This window comes from Camelus dromedarius, chromosome 17 (assembly GCF_036321535.1).
Source record: "Camelus dromedarius isolate mCamDro1 chromosome 17, mCamDro1.pat, whole genome shotgun sequence".
NCBI classification, from domain to species: Eukaryota; Metazoa; Chordata; class Mammalia; order Artiodactyla; family Camelidae; genus Camelus; species Camelus dromedarius.
In genome coordinates, this window is record NC_087452.1 from 21,143,596 (window position 1) to 21,164,136 (window position 20,541).

The 20,541-nt window shown below is 40.9% G+C and overlaps 1 protein-coding gene across 17 annotated transcripts in view; it reads left to right on the plus strand.

Annotated features, from left to right (window-relative positions):
* MAGI1 (membrane associated guanylate kinase, WW and PDZ domain containing 1) overlaps window positions 1–20,541 on the plus strand; it is a 578,678-nt gene that overhangs the window by 353,575 nt on the left and 204,562 nt on the right. The window lies entirely within an intron of this gene.

The following is a 20,541-nucleotide window of genomic DNA, read 5'->3' on the forward strand; positions in this document are numbered from 1 at the left end:
ATACCCCTTCTCATTCCTGCAGTCCCTCTGAGCGGCCTTTGAAACCATTGGTGAGAAATCTATTCTTACTTCCTCTCGCCAAGGGGGAAGAGAGTCCTCTCATCAGTGAGCTCATGAGAAGGGCTCAGACATTCCTGAATCAAACATTTCCTCTTCTTCTCGGGGCTGGAACATCAGATGTGACGGGCTGTCTGGTATGGCGGACTGGAGAGGCTGGCGGGCTCTACCACCTGCTGGTGATGTGGACTTGGCCTTTCTGGGGCTCCGTTTTCTCATTACCTGTGTTGATGGGCCCTAAGCCCCCAGCAGTGATCGTGGCACTTCATGGTCCTCTGTTTAAGGGTGCTCTATCTAGACCAGTCTTCTTTCTTCCCCTTTTCCTTCCCTTTCTAATGTGACACAAGCCCAGCCTTCTCCCTTTTCTCTTTCCAAGATCTCATTAGGCTTTGGGCCTTATTTATATGATTCTCATTTTTATGAGTTTTATGATTTATATGACTCTTTCTTGAGGGGGAACAAAGTAAGTTAAAAAAAAAAAAAAAGATTTTTCAGCGTTTGTTGAGTAACAACCCAACAGTAGCTGCTAGGTGAGAACGTGGTGAAGATGCATAATGGGATCATTTAGCCAATAACAGGCATGCTTGAAATAGCACGTTCTCTGCATATTCCCAGCACAGCCAATTCCCTAGTGTTCTTTTTTCTTTGTATTTCTTATTATATGTTGTTAACCCTAATTGCCATTGTATATTTGCTGAGTGGATCGAGTCATATTAGAGAAAGAAAAAAAAAAAAGGGGAAAGAAAAACTACAAACTTAAAACCTCATTCCACTGGACTTGATTTATATGTGCCTGTTGATAGACTCATATAAACACGGTTTGGCTGGTGTTCTTTATTCTAAGGTTCTCAGAGTTGTGGAACAAGGGAAAGCCATAGGAGTTTAGGTTGAAGTTTAATTAGAGTTGATGTAATTTATAATCTTCTTCTGAAAAACATGTTAGACCAGCCCTATTGCTTAGTAATAACATTTATCGTTAATTGAGTGCTTACTGTATGTACCAAGTACTGTGCTAAGTGATTTACAAGTTTTGACTTTTGACCTTCACCAAACTTGGAGAGGCACAGTGTTATCGTCCTTGTGTTAGGAGCGCGGCAGTTGAGCTGTGAGGAGCTTAGGTAAGTGGCTTGTTCAAGATGCGCAGTTTAATAGATGGAATCCAGATGCAAACCCAGTTCTAAACTCCTCCAGGAGTCCACGTGCTTGGTTCATTTCCCTGGGTGTAGTCACCTTAAAGACCATTTGAAAACTTAATGTGCTGATTTTAAAAAAGAGTCTTCTCTTAATAACATATGGATTAGTCCTTGGCTGGGTGTAGGATACGAATATATCTATTTGGCAGCCATGTTAATTTATTTAATTGCTTTATAATTTTAGCTGACATTTTTCATCAAGATTCGTTGCAATTATAAAGCAATTTCTACAGCGATTAATGTAGGGACATGGAAGTTTCACAGCCTCCTTACCATCTATTATATATTTTAAGAAAAGTTTTTACCAAAGTTCCATAATTGTAGATTTACCAAGAATTTTATTTTTAATTCTTATTTTTTATTGAAGTGTAGTCAATGTATGATGTTAGTAAATATGGCAAGAATCATTTAAGTCAAGAGAATGAAATACCGTATATTTCTAAAGAAATCTTGTATCAAATGTACTTAATAAAAATAAGTACAAATAAAATTTCTGGCTTCTCTAATGTATAATGTGCATTTTGGCTGAGATCTAACTAAGAATGCTTCACCAGTTATGCCCTGATGGACTTACCTAAAGTCCTGATGAAATGAGCTACCCAAAATGGTTACCTTAAATTCAAACTACAAGAAAATGTCACTTGTATTATTTCAACCATAATATGAGTAATATAGACTTATTAACCACTGAATGACATATTTTCCTATTGCATTTAAAATTAACCAACTACACATCTCTATTTTTAGGAAATATACTCTAATTTAGGGATAAAGAGCCGTGGTAAATGCAGCTTACTCTCGAATGGCTAAAAAATATTAACAATGGTTAAAAATACATTATGTGTGGGAGAGAGAGAGAACAAATGAGAAGCCAGTAGGTTTAAATAGTAATCATAGGCGATTCTGGGGAAAGGGTATACAGCATTCTTTGTACCATTTTTATTCTTACAACTTTCTGTCAATTTGAAATTATTTCTAGGTAAAATGTCTTTAAAATAAACCCATACCCCCCCCCCCCAAAATGTAAAAAGCAACCAATATAGTTTGGGGAAAGGGGGATTATATGTGGATGTTATGTTTTTGCTTTTCTCTCTTATTAATATTGTATTAGTACCTTGATGGATCTTGTCTTTTAAAGTATAGTAAGACTAGCCTGAAAGACATTTGGTATATATTAAAACAAAAGTCTAACACTTATGGAATACCAAGTACATACTGTGTGTTTTAATTATAGTTCTTGTTTAATCCTTGTGGAAATCCTATGAAGAAAGTACGTACTACTGTTATTCTCATTTACAGATGAGGACACTGAGGAAAGGGTAATGACTTGTCTTACAATTGGGTAATGGGACTGGAACTTAGGCAATCAACACGGATACTAAAGCTCCCACCATTTTCTTTTCTCAGACTATGTATGTATATCTCTATGTGTATAGATAGACATATACATATTCAATGTATTTAGAAAATAAATTGGGAAAATTATTTTAAATGGATCCTAAGTATCTGCTAATGGGATTCTAGACAAGTATAACAGTCGTCATTATAATTATTGGTGTATATTGAGCCCTGACCATGTGCTAGTTTTCACCTCTTTATTAGGGTAATAACTCATTCAATCCTCACAGTGGTCCTTAGGTATATGCTATTACTCTCTGCATTCAAGGAAACGAGCAACAAAAAGGTTAGATAACTTGTTTAAGATGTCACAGCACAAAAGTGGTAGACCTGTCCTGTGCTGTTCTAGAAGTTTCACTCTTAGCCAGTGGCTCTGTTGCCTATTATTTATAGATCTAGAGAACATTAAAAAAAAAAAAAGGAAAAGAATCAGTAATTAAATATATTCCTTTTCTGGAGGAAGAGAGGAGGTATCTTTTGGTTTTCTTTGTAAGATAATTACCTCCTATTCTTAGATCCCATCCAAGCCACCACATTATACAGCTCGAAGGGGCACTAATCAATTTGTGATCTGTGTGAATGGTGCCCTTGGTGGTGGGCAGCACTCTGAGAGCCTGGCTTTATGCAGTAGCTGACATCAAGTAGTGGACACTCACCTACACGTGAACCCCGAAAGATAGAACCCAGCTGCCATTGATTTGGAAGGTATGTGTCTCAATCATGGTGACGTGGTACCTTACTCAGTGAGGATAATCCCCACCAGATCCTTGAATGCCAGAGCCCAATCCAATCTAGTTACAAGACCTTTTCATTCTTAATTCAGCAAATTAAAAGATGGAGACAGCATTAAAATGAGATCTTATTGGATGGTAACTACTGTTTCTTTTGTTTATCCTTCTGTCCATCAGTTGATTCATCTACTTACCATTCTCCGTTTATTCCAGTTATCTGTCCATTCAACAAACATATGTTGAATACCACTATGAGCAGGTCCCAGTGATGTTCAGTATTTTGGGGTAAACTGGCTGCCTGTCCCTCTCTCGGGGAATTCAGAGTACAGTGGGCAACCACTGTAGTAAACGAGGGGCAGCTGTGAGACAGTGGGGTAAACCCCACGGTAGGGTAAGCCCAGGACTGTAAGACATACAAGGACAGGCACCAAGCTTAGCCTTGAGACCTATGAACCATCATGCCCAGGAAGTGAAGTAAATACCAAAAGAGAGACAAAAGGAAAAGTAGCAGAACCTCTTCTGGGGAGAATCAGGAAACGTCTGTCCATGTTACTGTGGGCAAGTGACTCTATTTAACATCTCTCGGCTTAATTCCTCTTTAAAAAGGAGTCTGTTTTTTAGGGGTACAATAGTACTTACTAAGCATCTTGGTCTCCCAGGTGCATCCCAAGGTAATGTAGTCCTTTGGACTGCTCTCTCTCTGTCCTTAGAATGCCTTAGGGATAGACCACTTATGTATTTGAGTCTCCTGAAATATTTTAAAACAACAACAACAAAAACCAAGGCCACAGCAAATGGTAGGACATGGTTTTAATGTGTGTATTGAATTAATGCTTTTAATATATAACACATGGCAATGAGGTTAATTGTGCTGTTCAACAACTGCACGGATGTATAAAAACATTAACTCAAGGTGCACTAAAGGTGGAACAATCTGATAATAGACCCTCAAGTTTAAATCCTTTTCATTCCTTTTCCTACATCTTTGTAGCTATAGACACATCCTTGACAATAACAAATGTCTAAATTTAAGGCCCTTCATGACTAGAAGACCTGGGTCAAAGATCTTCTTACCCCTTCCCCTCCTCGGCAGCCTTAGGTGTGGGATGCTATGGGATGACCCTTTTGACCGAGGCTTGGCTGTTTCATCCCCCAGTTCAGTTGCTTGTAAATGGAAGAAGTCGAAGTACAGTAAGTGACAGTGATTCAAGGGACTATCTAAAGAAGCAAGATGGGCCTCCTCCCGGAACCCCAGTTTTCCCGAGGCTCAGCCTTCTCATTATATTTCTCACACTCCTGTCATCAGAAGGAAAACTCTTTACTCCTTGGACCAGTTCTTCTGAGGTTGCCATGTTTCCAGTTGGGACTTCTCTGTTCTTTTGACCTGCCTGTTAGAAGCCAGGCCATACTATTATCTTAACCGCTTTGCTTTGAAAAGTGAGACAGAATTTGGTTATACTAGAAATAAAGTCATTTTCAAGGTCAGCAAGCATGAAAGACATTACTTTGTGTTTCTAATTGTAGTTGCTGTGCATAAATGAACTTGACATTTTTCTCCTTTTCCATCTCATAGGATAAGATCATTACGCACAGACCTTCCAGGATTGTCAGGAGCTAACAACTTCTGTAATCTCCGTTTTCATCAGTTGATTTGAGGGATGCATATTCCTTATTTCAATCTCTAAGTGGTTTTGCACAGTCTCAACATCACTTAATTAGTGATTTGTGGGGAAAAACACATCTATTTTAGTGGAACTTTGAAAAAAAAAATGTTGCTTGAATTGTAGGTAAAGTATTCTCCCAACGTATGATATGACTTGAAAAAGTGACATCTTGTAAAACCATCAGAGGGACTGAAATTTGGCCCAAGTTTTGATGGTGTGCTGCGTGATGGTGGCTAAGTCTGGGAATCCACATGCTTTTGTCCCAGTGGATAGACGTTTGTGGCTAATGCAGGTTTGATTGAGTTTCAGGTTTGCTGCTCAATCTAGTCCTCCTGTCGGCCACCTGCTGAAAGGTGGGCATTCTCACTGCTTCATGATGCTAGAATCAGACACCCCATACAAATCCGCCACTGTCTGGGACCCTATAGGAGAAGTTTATGCCTTCTCACTGTAGGTGTGGATCATTTATAAATTGAGAAACAAACTGTCAGGTGTAACTAAAAATATGGTATCTTTAAGGAACATGGCGGAGTTAAAAAAAATAGTAACTTGTTGTTATAATCCTTGCTGGGGGAAAGCACAGGGGAGGGATAAATTAGGAGTTTGGGATTAACAGATACACATTACTGTATATAAAATAGATAAACAACAAGGTCCTACTATATAGCACAGGGAACTATTTTCAATTTCTTATTATAACATAATGAAAAGAATCTGAAAAGAAAAAATACATATGTGTATATATATATATAAAACTGAGTTATTTTGCTGTACACTTGAATTTAACATTATTAATCAACTACACTTCAGTTAAAAATAAAATTTAAAAAGTACTTGCTGTTTTATTCTGAATTCATGTTGTATGCTTCAGAGGCCTGGCCTGGCATATCAATCTTGTCTCTCCCTTCCTCTGTTCTTCCCTTCCTCCCACTGTCCTTCCCACCCTCCCGTTTCTTTCCCTGTCTCTCTCTTTCCTTTCCTTCCATTGCAGACTGGTCCATGTCTTCCCTTTGTTCCAGACTCTGCCAGTAGAACATAACAGCACATGATGTTAATGGAGCTAGCTGTATTTGGGTTCTAACAGAGACCTTTAAAAAAAAACACGTTAAGGTATAAAATACATTTAATAAGTTACATAAATCTTAAGTGCATAGCTTGATGAACTTTTACACACACATATACACACACATACAAACACCCACACATAACACACACACACACATCCATGTCACTGTTACCCAGATCAGTATCTAGAACACTTTGAGCATTCCAGCAGGCTCTCTCGTATCTCCTCCCTTTGCATACTTCTCCCTCCCCGAGGTAAGCATGATTCTGACTTACTGCCCTAGATTATTTTACCTGTTCTTGCATTTCATATACATGGAATCATACAGCATGCCTTCTTTCATTCTGACTTCTTTTGCCAACATTACTTCTGTGATATTCATTCATACTGTTTGCATGTAGCAGTGGTTTGCTGTTTTTTTTATTGCCGTGTAGTCTGGCATTTTATGAATATACCACCGTCCATTTTTCACTTATTCTTTTGATTTAAATCGTCTCCAGTTTTTTAGCTACTGCTGGGAACATTCTCATACAATTGGTCATCTGTACTCAGTTCCCACCTAGGAGGTGGTTGTTGGATCGCACTGTAGACAGATGGAAGTCACGTGCGGCTCAGCTGCAACAAATGTTGCCAGTTTCTAAAGTGACTGTACCAGTTTGCACTAGCACCTCCATACGTGAGAGTTCCGATTGCTCCCCATCCTCACCAGCATTTGCTGTTGTCAGTCTTTCTGAGCGTTTGTCATCCTGGTAAATGTGCAGTGGTATCTCATTGTGATCTGAATTTGCATTTTCCTGATGTGGGATGATTTTGCGCCCCTTTTCAAATGTTTATTGTCTCTCTGGGCATCTTCTTTTGGGAAGTACCTGTTGAAGTCTTTTCCCATTTATCTTTTTCATTGGGTGGTTTGTCTTTTACCTTGCTGATTTGTAGGAAGAGCTGGTTTTTAAATCGTGACTCTGCTGCTTATTAGCTGTGGGTAGACAGGTTACCTCATCTTTTTGAGCTTCATCTATAGGATAGGGCCAGTAATACCTGTTTTATAGGTTGTTGTGAGAATGACTTGAGGAGGTAAATGTTAATTACTAGCCATGGTTCCAGGCACAGAGAAGGCCTGGATGACAAGTGTCTAAATTGGAAAAAAGCATCAATTCTGGTATCAGACGAACAGCCCATGAAGATATTTTAATGCTTTTTCTTTTTTCTCTTTCTCAATGTCGTCTTCTCTTTTTTTGTACTGTAGTACAAAAGGAAAGACAGTGGCACTGTGCACAGAAAATACACTATAGGCCAAAGTGACTGATCTCTTACAAAGGAACACTGAAAGTCCTGTCTGTTCTCCTAAGAATTTTGTCCTTTCAGTTGGGACAAATGAGAACCAGAAGAGAATTGCTGAAAAGGAGATTAAAGATTTAAGATAAAATGCAGATATAGGACCAATTAAAGAAATCTGCCTGCCCTGCTTGGTGGGGAGAAGCATGTCTTATTTCTTCTCTCTTCCTTGTCAGTTAGGTTCTTGAGACTTCCTCATTTGCAAAATAGGAATAGCAACACCTTTCTTAAAGGGTTGTCATGAGGCCTGGCACAGTCTTGGTCTCCCGTAAGCACTTCACATCTGGAGGGTGCTGGGACGGCTCATGGTCCTGGTGACAGTGATAGCCATGATGGGGATGCTGGTGATGATGTTGAAGATGCTGTGTGGACCACTTCTGGTAACAGACTTGCTGTCAGCCCAAATGAAAAGCTGCTCCAGCGGCAGAGGCGGTAGCAGCTTCAGAGAGTGGTATGATCTGCCACAGGAGCTGAGAAATCAGAAAAGAGCAAAGAATCCTCTACTCTAGGGGAAGCCAGTGTAGGATGTCCATTTGTACACTAGATTCATGTGCGTCGCAGGTGACCTGGGCATCCCACCCCATATTTCTGTGATGGATTGTATATTTCTTAGGTGTACAGAAATCAGAACAGGAAACCGAACAGTGGCACAGGCAGTTACTGAAACTTGCCTTAAGCGCCCATATCAGCATTGACCAGAACCTGCTTTCAGGGGAACCGCCTGGAGAAGCAGCCTCCTTCAGCTTTCAAGACGCTGAGAGGCACAGGGCTGTCTGTGACTGCTGAATAAACGTCGGCTTTGAATGTGAACTGACCTGGGTTTGACTCACAGCCTCTCCACTCCCTGGCTTTGTGATCTTGTATAAGTTAACTTCCTGAAGGTTTCTTAATTTCTAAAATCAGGAGAGTAATATCCTCCCGATAGAACTGTGGTGAGAGTTAAGTGACATAGTACATGAGAAGCACCAAGAGAGGCCCTGACAGGTAATAGGTGCTCAGGCTGCAGAAATATATCCATGTATCTGAGGAGTAGACACACTTACTCTATTTCCATGACAACTGCTTAGTGAGTGGAGAGAAGCGATGCAGAGGAGGAGGAAGGGGTCCTTCGATGTCACCACCATGCTGCAAAGCAGGACGTGCTTAGCCCTCTTCTCTGGGTTGCAGGTGAAAATGGACTTTCTTGCAGAGTTTGGTCTCTGTAATTCTTCTGCTGCAATGCTTGATGTTAATTAGCACAATTAAAGTTGAGGTGAGTCTGCTGTGTAACTAATCCACCATCCAGACCAAGTTGGACAATTTATAATTTACTAGCATAAGGCACACTGATGGGCACATTCAAATGGTGTGTACTGTAGAACCATTCTTCCCCCATCATTACCATCAGCCTACTCTAAAGGGTCTAGTTGGCCTCCAAGGGTTAGTTTTTCATTTATTGCCAACTCACTGAGTCTTTGCATATCTACAAGAAGATAAACACGCCCTCCACTGATGCATGGCCCCCAAGAAACACAGTTGCCTTTCCCATCGCACTCCCATGCTAAGTACCACATCTGTATTTTATGCCCTCTTTACTTATTCATTGTAACAGGTTTATTCAGAAGCTTATTTGGCTGGTATATGAATGGAGTGAAAAGTTCTAATGTACCCTTGGTGAATTTAATGTTGGGAGCCCTAATTGGTGTCCTGAAGCCAGCGAGAGTCAAAAGACACAAAGATGATACTGTAGGTTCAATGTAAGTTGCATGGTTTTAAGGAAGAATGTGGTCATTTGTAGAGAGATGTAGTCATATGAATGTAAAGAGTCAATTTTAACAACATCTCTTGTGCAATAAAAGCCTGAAATTCCTGAAACTTATCTTTGACAGTGCCTTACCAGAATTATTCTTCCCTCATTACCTATCTTAAATTGCATATTTACATTGGGCATGATAACTGGAAGCTTGCTTTTTCTGCATTTTTCTTGGAAAACGTGTAAAAAAGCTCATCTGGGTATCATCCAAGAAGATGGTCATCTTTCACACCTTGAAGAGCAGTAATGTTAGAATAGTGACATTTTTAAGATGAATGTTCCGTGTCTGTCCTATTTCCGTTTCTTGTTGAAATTTACAGCAATAGGAATTCTGTTTATTTCCCATTTGCTGTTTGGGTCCCTTGTTGACTAACAAAAGCCAAGGAATTGTCAGTGGAGTTGTTTCTTTGTAAAGGAGTCTGTTCCTCACATTTTCATAGCAATTCAAGTTAAAAATCCAGCTGGAAAATACCATCTCAAGCTGATATAGATCTTTTTTTAGTGGTGGAAACCAAGGTTATTATAAGGAAAATACCCATCTCTTTGGATATATAAATACCCAAAGCCAAGTGATATGTAGTTTGTCTTTGACATATGTAACTTATTATCTTCTGAAAGTCATGAGAAAACATGAACAATGGAAACTCTAGTATCACTCTTCTGTTATATGTTGATCTTATATTCAGGCTCCTTGACCAATTTAAAAAGCAATCAGTTATAATAAGACACTTTTGTTTTCCTTCCTAAGCAACACTATTTTCCTTAATGTCCACAAATATTTGTTATTTCTTTAATCATTATAAACTAATGTCCATATCTAACTAAACATCATTTTCCAGGCAGAACTTGGCTGCAGAATCTAAACAATACAGATTAAATTATTATCATTTGAAGAGTGTTTCCTTTTTATCAATGTCTCCCTTGGTCAGATAGAACCATTATTTCTTGATTTTCAAAAATCCATAAATCAGTATTTTTTTCTGCATTTGGCTGTTGTTGAACATAGATGTACATATTTAATGTGGTAGATATCTTTTTTCCTGAAAAGCTGTTAATTCAAAGATGTACCTTATAGTTAATGACATATTAGATCTAAGGAAATTTTGGTAAATTATAAAAATTACAAGACTACTGCTTTGACTATATATTTTTATTGAAATATAGTTGATACACAATGTTGTGTATATACACACACATACATACACCATTTTATATTCTTTTCCATTATTGGCTATTACAAGGTATTGAATATAGTTCCCTGTGCTGTACAATAGGACCTTGCTGTTTATCTGTTTTATATATAGCAGTGTGTATCTGCAAATCCTGAACTCCCAATTTACTCCTCCCTACCCCCTTGCTCCCCTGGCAACCCTAAATTTGTTTTCTATGTCTGTGAGCCTATCTCTGTTATGTAAATAAGTTCATTTGTGTCCTTTTTTTTAGAGTCCACATATAAGTGATATCACATGATACTTGCCTTTCTCTGTCTAACTTACTTCACTTCACTTGGTATGATGATCTCCAGGTCCATCCATGTTGCTGCCAAGTGGCATTGTTTTATTCTTTTTTATGGCTGAGTAGTATTTCATCGTGGAAATATACCACAGCTTCTTTATCTAGTCTTCTGTCAGTGAACATGTAGGTTGCTTCCATGTCTTGACTATTGTAAATAGTGCTGCTATAAACATTGGGGTGAAGACATACAAATGGCCAATAGGCAAATGAAAAAATGCTTAGTATCTCTGATTATCAGAGAAATGCAAATCAAAACTACAGTGAGGTATCACCTCACGCTGGTCAGAATGGCCATCATCGAAAAGTCCGCAAACAATAAATGCTGAAGAGGGCGTGGAGTAAAGGGTACCCTTCTACACTGTTGGTAGGAATGTAGTTTGGTGCAGCCATTATGAAAAACAGTATGCAGATTACTCAGAAAACTGAAAATAGAGTTATCATATAATTCAGCAGTCCTGCTCCTGGGCTTATATCTGGAGGAAACTCTAATTCAGAAAGATGACTTTACTTCTAAGCTTGCAAGTATGGTGCTCAGGAGACTTTAGTTCCTTAGGGATTTTGCTACTATTAGAATAAACTGACATTTAGGTGACAGTCATGCCTCCCTCTTATCTACTCTCCATGGTTCAGTCAACCAGACATAAAATTTAATCCAAGTCTCCAGTGAATACTTAATTTTTTCCATTCCAAATAACTGTCAAATTAAATTTTCTCTTATATAAGCAATTAATACAATTTTTTAAACTTAAAAACAAAAGCATCACAATGAATGTCATCATCCTCTTTGGCCATCCCACCCTCATTCTATTTTCTTTTGTCTTCCCAAAAGTTAACCACAGATCGTCATTTAGAAATATTCCTTTGAGATAATTTTCTAATCATTCCATATGAATCCATAGAAAATAGACATTATATAGTAGAGAGAGAATGTATGTTTGGATTAACATAAAAGGCACCACACTCTTCTTTGAAGTCTTGGTAAAATCTGTCCATAAAACATGCTGTGTATGACATGTTTTTTGTTTGTTTGTTTTTTTTCCTTATGAAAGCATGGAAAAGGGAGAGAGGAGATAATTATTTAACTTCATTTCTTTTTACTCACAGTCATTACTCTACTCAGGATTCCTACTGCTTCCTGAGGTAGTTTCATTAGTTTATTGCCTTAGAAAATGATCTATTCTTGCTAGATTTTGAAATGAACTGGTATAAAGTTGTACATGGTATTCTATTATACATGAAGATAAACCTCTTGTATGTATTCATGCCTCCTGTTCTACAGTTGATTTCTTTGTGTGATTTCTCCTCTCCCCACCTATGGTCATATTTGCCAAAGGCTTTTCAATTTTATCGGTCTTTTCATAAAAACACTTTTCTCTCAATTTTTTTTCTTTATTGCCTACAGTTACTTACCTATATCTCTACCTTAATTTCATTATTCCCTCTCTACATTTAAAAATAAATTTATGGAAATATAATTCACATACTATACGATTCACCCATTTTTCATAAATTCCGTATTTTTTAGTATAGTTATAAGGTTGTACAACTGTCACCACAATCTAATTTTAGAATGTTTTTCTCTTCCCCCTGAAGCATCCTATACTCATTAACAGTTATGCCCCATTTCCTCCCAAATTCCATAGCTTTAGGTCACTACTAATCTATTCTCTGTCTATAAGTTTGCCTGTTCTGGACATTTCATATCAACGAAATCATATAATACGTAACATTTTGTGTCAGGCTTAACTAAGCATAATGCTTTCAAGATTCATCCAAGATGTATCAAGTATCAATACTTGATTCCTTTTTCTTGCTGAATATATATCCCATTGTACAGATCTACCGCATTTGTTAATTAATTTGTTTTCTGATGGACCTTTGGTTGGTTTCCACCTTTGGCTATTAGGAATAATGTTGCTAGGAACATATGTGTCCAAGTTTTTGTGTAGACATATGTGTTCATTTTTCTTGGCTGTATATCCAGCAGTAGAGTTGCTGGGACCTCACCAATACCTGACTTTTTAATGATAGCCGTCCTTGTGAGTAGGAAGTGGTATCTCAATTTAGTTTTGATTGTTATTTCCCTAGTGACTAATGATGCTGCACTTCTTCTCACGTGCCTATTGGCCGCCTTGTATTGTCTTTGGAGACATGTCTAAGTCCTTTGCCCATTTTTCAATTGGGCCGTCTTTTTATTGTGAGTTATAGGGGCTCTTTATATAGTCTAGTTGCATGCCCCTAATCGGGTACATGATTCCAAATACCCTCTCCCATTCTGTGGATTGTCATGTCATTTCACATTATTGGTAATATTGTTTTCAGCCCCAAGCTGTTTGATTCTGATGTAGTGTAATGTACCTATTTTTTCTTTTGTTGTTCGTGCTTTTGGTGTCATTGTCTAACCCAAGGTCATTTATTCCTATGTTTTCTTCTAAGAGTTCTGTAGTTTTCAGTCTTATGTTTAGGCCATGGATCCATTTGGGGGTTACTTTTTTGTGTATGGAATGTGGTAGGTTTCCAACTCGATTCGTTTGTATGTAGATATCCAATTGTCTCAGAACTATTTGTTGAATTTTCTGTTTTTATAAATTCATTTCATTTTTATATTTATAGCTTCATGGGCAGAAAACATTAGTCATTAATTTTCTGTCTGTCTTGTTCTGTAACAAATGCATGTAAGGCTCTAATTTCCTTCTGTGTATGAATCGAGGTACATCCCACAGATTTTATTTTATTACAGTTAATAATTTTTGCTTTCTTTTTTCTGTTAATTTGTTTTTCTTGCATTTTACTCCATGAATTTGGCCTGTAATGTGTCACATAATAAAATTCAATATAATTTTATCCAAAGGACATTTCTATTAAAAATAATTATAAGGTCTCTATAAAGTCTTTTTTTCCAACTCTATAGATGTATTATAGTACTTATTACACCCAACAATGCTATGTACTTGGTATGTGCTAATAAATATTTATGGAAAGACAGATGCAGAGCAAGCTTTTACAGGAAATCCACACCTAAATTTTAAACGTGATTGATGGGACAGTAATAACTAACACTGAGTACTTTTCTCTGCACCAGCCACTCATGTAAGTGCCTTGCCCGGTGTTTAGTCACTTAGCCTTCATAGCAATCCTGTGAGGCAGGAACTCTTTATTTCCATTTTACAAGTGAGAAAGTGGAGGTGTAGCAAGGTAGTCTCTTACCCAGTGATTCCTACCAAGATAGACCCAGACGTGGGTTTTCAACCCGGCTAGTCCGGCTCCAGACGCCACTCTCTATCATCTGCTGCCTCCCAAGTGGTCACTTTTCCACATTTAATTGGTCTGATTCCTAATCATTCCTATAATTGATTTGAGCATAATCAGGGAAGGAATTCTTGGCCCTTTTCTTTCAGCTGTTGGTTAAAAATTGTAAAGAAGTGTCTACATTTCGCTTCTACTCTAAACTGTGCCCTCAAGGCACTGCATAGCTTGAACTTAAGGTTTAGAAGTCAGGTACCCAGGTGAGGGCAAGGTATAGCTCAGTGGTAAGGTCTGTGCTTAGTATTCACGCCATCCTGGGTTCAATCCCCAGTACCTCCATTAAATATATATATATATAAACACCTAATTACCCCCCCAAAAAAAGAATTGAAATAAAGGATAGGCATTGGAAAAAACAAAAAGAAAAAGAAGTGAGGCACTCAGAAAGAAAGGCTATCCCAGGACCGATCGGTTTTAATTTTTTGTGTGTGACAAAAGAGAATTCAGGAGAAATGCAATTAAGCATCTCCTCTGGCTTAGGCTGGAGACCACACAGGCTCAGAGAGGCCTCAGCTTCTGAGATCAAGTGTGTACTCCAATAAAAGCCAAGTTGATTTTTCATGGAATCTTTTCCTTGTGTTTCACTTACACGTAGAGAAACCTGGTCTTAGGTGTTCTGATTGAAAATAATTTGTTATTGTTAGGGATATTTCCAACCCAAAAGAGGGCTATTTTTCTCCCCCTATTGAAGATTAGAAAACTACATCCTTGAATACTTATTGAATAAAAGTTCCCTTCTTTCTTTCCTAAAGAGAATGGCTTTTGTATTTTTGCTCCCTTTGGTGCAATCTGTATGCAGCTTCCTTGCAAAAGAGCAATTTAATTTGTACTGCACAATCATTTTCTTGGGGAAAACTAATAACATACAGATTCCATTTTTCAGCATTAGGTTGTGGCTAAAGGCTTTTGAAAGTTTTATGTAGAATCTGCTTTTCTTTTTCTTTTTTCTTCTTTGATGATGATTGAGAGGGGAAATGATGTAAATGTTCACATATATTATGTATATGGTTGATAAAGAAACCATTCCCTTAAGTTTGCTTCTCGCAAACCAAAAATGTAAGCTAATACTGCACATTCAGCTCTCAAGGCCTTTCCATCTTCCTAAAAGTAGATGTGAAACAAGAGTGAAGCCAACAAATCTGTTTTCCTTCTAAGGTGCTCACGTTTTCTGACAGGTTGAGTGACATCTAGGGTGCTGGTGTCTGCATTCTGCTAAGCGCTGGGAGCAGTTCTAGTTTGCCGGTGTCTGCAGGAATAGAGGATGGGGGCTTTCATTCTCCAGGGACACCCTCCATAGAGATAAAGCCATAATAATAATGATAGGTGACATTTAGTGAGCACCTTTTATGTATGGTGAACTGTGCAAGGCACTTGGTACATATTATCCTCACAAGTGGGTAGTTTTTGTACATTTTATATGTGGAGAAACAGATGTAGAACTAGCAAGTAACTTACAGCCCCGCAGGAGGAAAATGGAGAGATGGGGCTAGAACCCAGGGAGTCTGACTCCAGAGTTGAGGCTTTTAAGCGTCATGAGCGACCAGAAGCATCTCGAGCATCAGAAATGCAGTTCCTCCACATTCCTCTTTGTTCAGGGAACAGACAGCAAGACGTTACCTGCACACAGTGACTGTTTACTGAATAGCTAATATGAAGGGAACACAGTTTGTTTTCTCATCTGCCACAAAATCCAGCTGATACTGCATTTGAGGGAAAGATCTACGTTAGTTACCTTGTGATTTGAATGGCTCTGCTATCCTACCTCTTTTCCTGTGTTACAGTCACAGAAAATCTGGTCCTCGCTCATGTGGAATTCAGCTTCTGCATTGTCCTTGTCCTCCTTCACCCCCAAGAAGAGAAATGTCCCTTGCTTCCTCCCTCCCTTTTCTTATTTCCCTGTCTTTCTTCCCCTCAGAACATTCCTCCTGCCCCCTTATCTCCTCCTGTCCGAATTGAGTAATGAATTCTTGGAGGATGGTTGCACGTGACTCTGTAACACCTGGGTTAGGGAAAGGCAGGCCGTGGACTGACTGCCTCCTTCGACAGCCTGTGGGAGTTCTCTGCTTTGCAAGGAGTGGCTCCAGCAGTTCCCAAGGACTGAACATTTGACAAGAGAGAAAACTTACCTCTTCAAAGCCAGAGGTCTTTCAATAAAGTTTGCTCACTAAGAAGGGTGGGGGTTGGGGAGGGCTGCCTCATCAGAAGCAGAATGGAGATAATACCATCAGGCTCTTAGAGGTTCTTTGAAGAGTGGGCTTGAATGACATAGTGATGAGCAGTAAAGAAAAAGCTTGATTCTGAACCAGTTTCTCCCCTTAATTCTTGAAGTGACTGTTCCTTGAAAGTAGATTTCACAAATTAATATTCTAAGCTTCTCCATCCACCTTTAACTCCCAGGAAAAAACTATTAATTTCAAGCATCAGAGTTATCTTTGAAATTCCCTCCAGAGTTGGGGAAAAGGCACAAGGGCAGGTGTGGGTCCCACCTGAAGGTGCTTAGAAGCTTTTCTGCCCCTCCCTCTTGGGAAGTCAGGGTTGCATCCCTAACCAAGAGAATCACCACCTTCCCCCGCCCTCACCCACCCACCCACCCAGCCTCCAGTTCCTTGTGAGTGGAGCAGCCCCATTTCCCGCCTTTCCTTGGCCAGGGGCTCCCCCAGGACCTCGCGGGCGATGTGGACCTGACACTCCTGGCGGGAGAAGCAGTGCCCGCCTCGCTCGGCTCCCGCCCGTTCCGCAGGTGCGGCCCTAACCCCCCTGGCCTAGATATCCGGCAGCCTCTAGGAACCCGGGCTCTGTGATGTAATGCTCTTTTTTCACACTCGCGGCTTAAATACAGATGGAAATTGTTGTCATGTGTTAGAAATGTCGCCAGTAATATAAAAGGCGCAAGCTTCGGCATCTTCGCTCCCTTCTCGCACCGTCAGCTGCTCCTGCCGCCAGCGCCTTCTTCCCTCGCAAAACCTCTCCGTGGTCAGGTGGTCGAGGCGCCCCCAGCTCGCCTAGGAAGGGGTTCGGATCCCACACACCCCCCAACCCCCGCCTCTCTCTACAGCCACCGCAGAGCCGAAGACCAGCGTGGTGGGAGGCTCTTTCGGGCTCACAAAGAGAAGGATTAATCTTGGCGATTGGGCTGGGGTTTGCAGGCAAGTACAAGTGGTCCAGGATCGTCTCCTTGCCGCCCCCGCCGCCCCCTGCCCACCTCTGGAATCGAACGCTCGGCCGCGGGAGGGAGCCTGGGCACAGACAGGCGGCGGCGGAGGCGCCCCGCCGCCCGAGGTTTGCGCTTGGGTTGTGGGAACATCTATGGAGGTGAAGATGTCGTGTGTGGTGTGTGGACCAGGGAGGAGGGGCGGGGAGAAACCGGGCCAGCTTGGGAGGGCCAGATGGCTGCGGCTGCGTTCTAATTCACCGGGCAGGCCCGTTTGGCCGGGCAGGGTGGGCGGGGGAGGGGGGAGGAAAAGAAAATCAGGGGTCAGTGGATAGGGAGAGGCCGGGCTCTGGAGCAGATGCCTGGCGAACAATGGGGCTTTTGAAGGGGATGCTGGAGGAAGTGTGGCGCGCGCTTTGTATTGCCTCCTCCGCATTGCAGGTTGGAATCGGGCAGCTAAATTTTAATGAAGTGCATTCCAAAGTGTGCTCGTCAGCCTGGGCTCTCGGAGCAAGGGGGTCGGCTGAATGGGGACCGGCGGTGGAAGGGGGAGGGGGCGGCCGAAATGAGTTCCTGATGGATGGTAAAGGAGGACATGAAAGCCTCCTCAGTGTGGAGGGCAGGGGAAGGGACCGGGGAAAAAATCAATACGTCCCCGTGCATATTAATAGGCTCCAGCAGGTGTTGGGAGATGTATGTTGCTGCATTGTTCCGGCGCCCAGGCTGGGGAAGGCGGAGGAGAGGGTGAGCGGCTCCTTCTCCGCGGGCGCGGTGGGCAAATGCCTTTGCACTTTGGAGGGCTTTGCAAGCTCCCAGGGAAAGCAGAGGAGGAAAGAGCTGCCATCCCCGCCTCCCGTTTTCCCCATTTTTAAAAGAAAGGGAGGACATGCAGGAGGCTTTATAAGTTTCCTTCCTGGAAATTAACATGTGTATATCCGAGCTCTGTCTTATCTAGGTAAGATATGCTTGTCCGGGGGCGACCAGAAAATGGAAAGCAGAATCTGGTCTCTGGCTTTCTGAGTGCTTGGGAGCTGAAAGGCTCTTCTCCCTATCTGGTTCTTGTGAGTGAGTGGGCCGATCCAGGAAGGTTTGGTGGTGGTGGTGGTGGTAGAGGGGGTGGTTTAAAGAGGTTTGAAGGCTGGCCCTTCCCCTTCCCAAGTCCTGAGTCCTTCTGACCTGAGTACCTGGCAGCCATGGAGTGTGCACGGCGGCTGTCATGTCCGTGATGTTGGAACACAGACTTTGCCTCCAACACAAAGGGAATGGATTTGTGTCTGAGCCAAATTATGTGAGGGCATGTGTAGCGTATTTATAAGGATTAGGAGGTGTGTAGTATCCTTTTCTCTTTCCTAGAGTTGATCATGCTCTCAGGCTTTGTCAGTTGAGAATGATTTAGGAGACTACTCATGAGAGGGTGCTGCCCAAAAAAGCCTTGCTGGGTTTTATTGTTGTCTGTCTGTTTGTTTTACTACTTCTCTTGAATAAGTATTCAGTGCTTCCAAAAGGTTCGAACATGTTTGTTGGGGGTTCCAATAAAACTGGAAGCTTTTGCATGAGGGCATTAGGATGTTTCTATATTAAAAATATTTCAAGTGTGGACAGATATACAATGAATATGCTCTTGGTAACCCCCAGGATAACATATTGTCTTTCTGGTTCTGGGAAAATAAATGCATTTCTTAGTTGAGAGAAGCTTGTCTTCTGAAAATTGGTGTTTTTGGATAACTTTGGAAGCCCTCAAGTGTTGGTTGGATATGCTCTTAGGTTCTTTTCGTGATTTAACTTGCACTGTAACTCGTCAACAAGACGTAGCTCATCACTTGCCAATGAATTTTAGTGCTGTTGAAAGCTTTAGCAGATTAATGATATCAACAGACTTGATTCCTCCATTTCTCAACTGAGCAAACAGAAGCAGTCTGCTCTTGCCTCTTCTGTTTTGGGAAAAGGGGATGTGCCAGAGGGAAAGGATCCCTCCTGAGGATACTGGTCTCAGCCTGAACCCCCATACCCCCCTCCCCCGACCCCACCAAATTAAAAACTGAAGGGTACTGGTTTGTATCCCTATGTAGTTTCTTTCTTAGGATGTATGTCTGTGGCAGCATTTAAGACCCAAAATGCTTGGGTTTTGGTGTTCGGATTTGTTGTGTTTGTAGTAGAGAGATGGAGGATCAGTTTGTTGTTCATTTCACTTAATTATAGCTCCTGAAAATGGGTCTGTTTCTACCTTCAGATGCGAGTCTTACCTGCTGGTCTGTGCTGAGCAAAAACAGGGGCAGTTGTATTTATCCTGAGACCTTCCCCAGGGGACACCAGAGCCTCACTGCCTTTTAAGTCAGCTGTGGTCAGAAGAAGCACTTTGTGATGTGTCCCATGGGGTGCCTCAAGCTACCAACCATTGAACCCAGATGCTCTAAAAACTTGCCGACAACAGTTTCATGAAGAGAAAGGACCAGTGTGGTTTTTTTTTTCCCTGATAGCCTAGGACTGTTTTTGTGATCAGCAGCTGTAGATCTTTGACATTCTTAAGTATCAGAGTAAAAACTATGCCGGTGCACTAGAGGCACCACGGAAGCCATGACAACAGCTGATTTTACTAAGATACATGTAGCAGAGGCTTTGGGGGAGGTCCTCCTCTGTGTCTTGTTTTCCATTCTCTCTTAGCATATGGATGTGGGTAGAGGAGATGAAAGCGAGAGAGAGCGAGAGTGAGAGAGCGAGAGCGAGAGCGAGAGAGAGAGAGAGAGAGAGAGAGAGAGAGAGAGAGAGAGAATGAGAGAGAGAATGAGATCTCCATATTCACAAAGGAGCCAGTCACCGTGATGAAGTGACACCACTGATTGAAAACTGAATTGAAATTTCTGTTTGACCCTACGCTGTGTCATATAAAGCAGGTGATGTGATACCAACAGAGACGTCTGAGTTAATGATCCCAGTAAGTACACAGATCCATGATGCTGGCTTATTAGAGTTGCTGTAGGGAAGAGAATTTGAGAGACACCTGTAACTAAAGGGAAAAGGACTTCTAAAGAGAAAAGTGAACATAGAAATGACAGTACTAGAAAAAGCTAAACCACAAGATCTCCCCACCCCATCAATACACCCTAAGTATTTTTTTTTCTTTGCAACTATATTTTCATGGCAAAACCCAGTGAGTTTGGGAATCACCATTTTCTCAGCATGTTTGTTTCTTCTTCTTCTTTTTTTTTTTAAATGTTTCTTATGTTGATAATCAGACCCCAAATATTTGAATGTAAGCACATCCCTTGTAGTCATACTGACACCCTCTGGCACCAGAAAAACTGTCAGAGCATTTTTTTGAGTTGTGTGGTGGGAAGA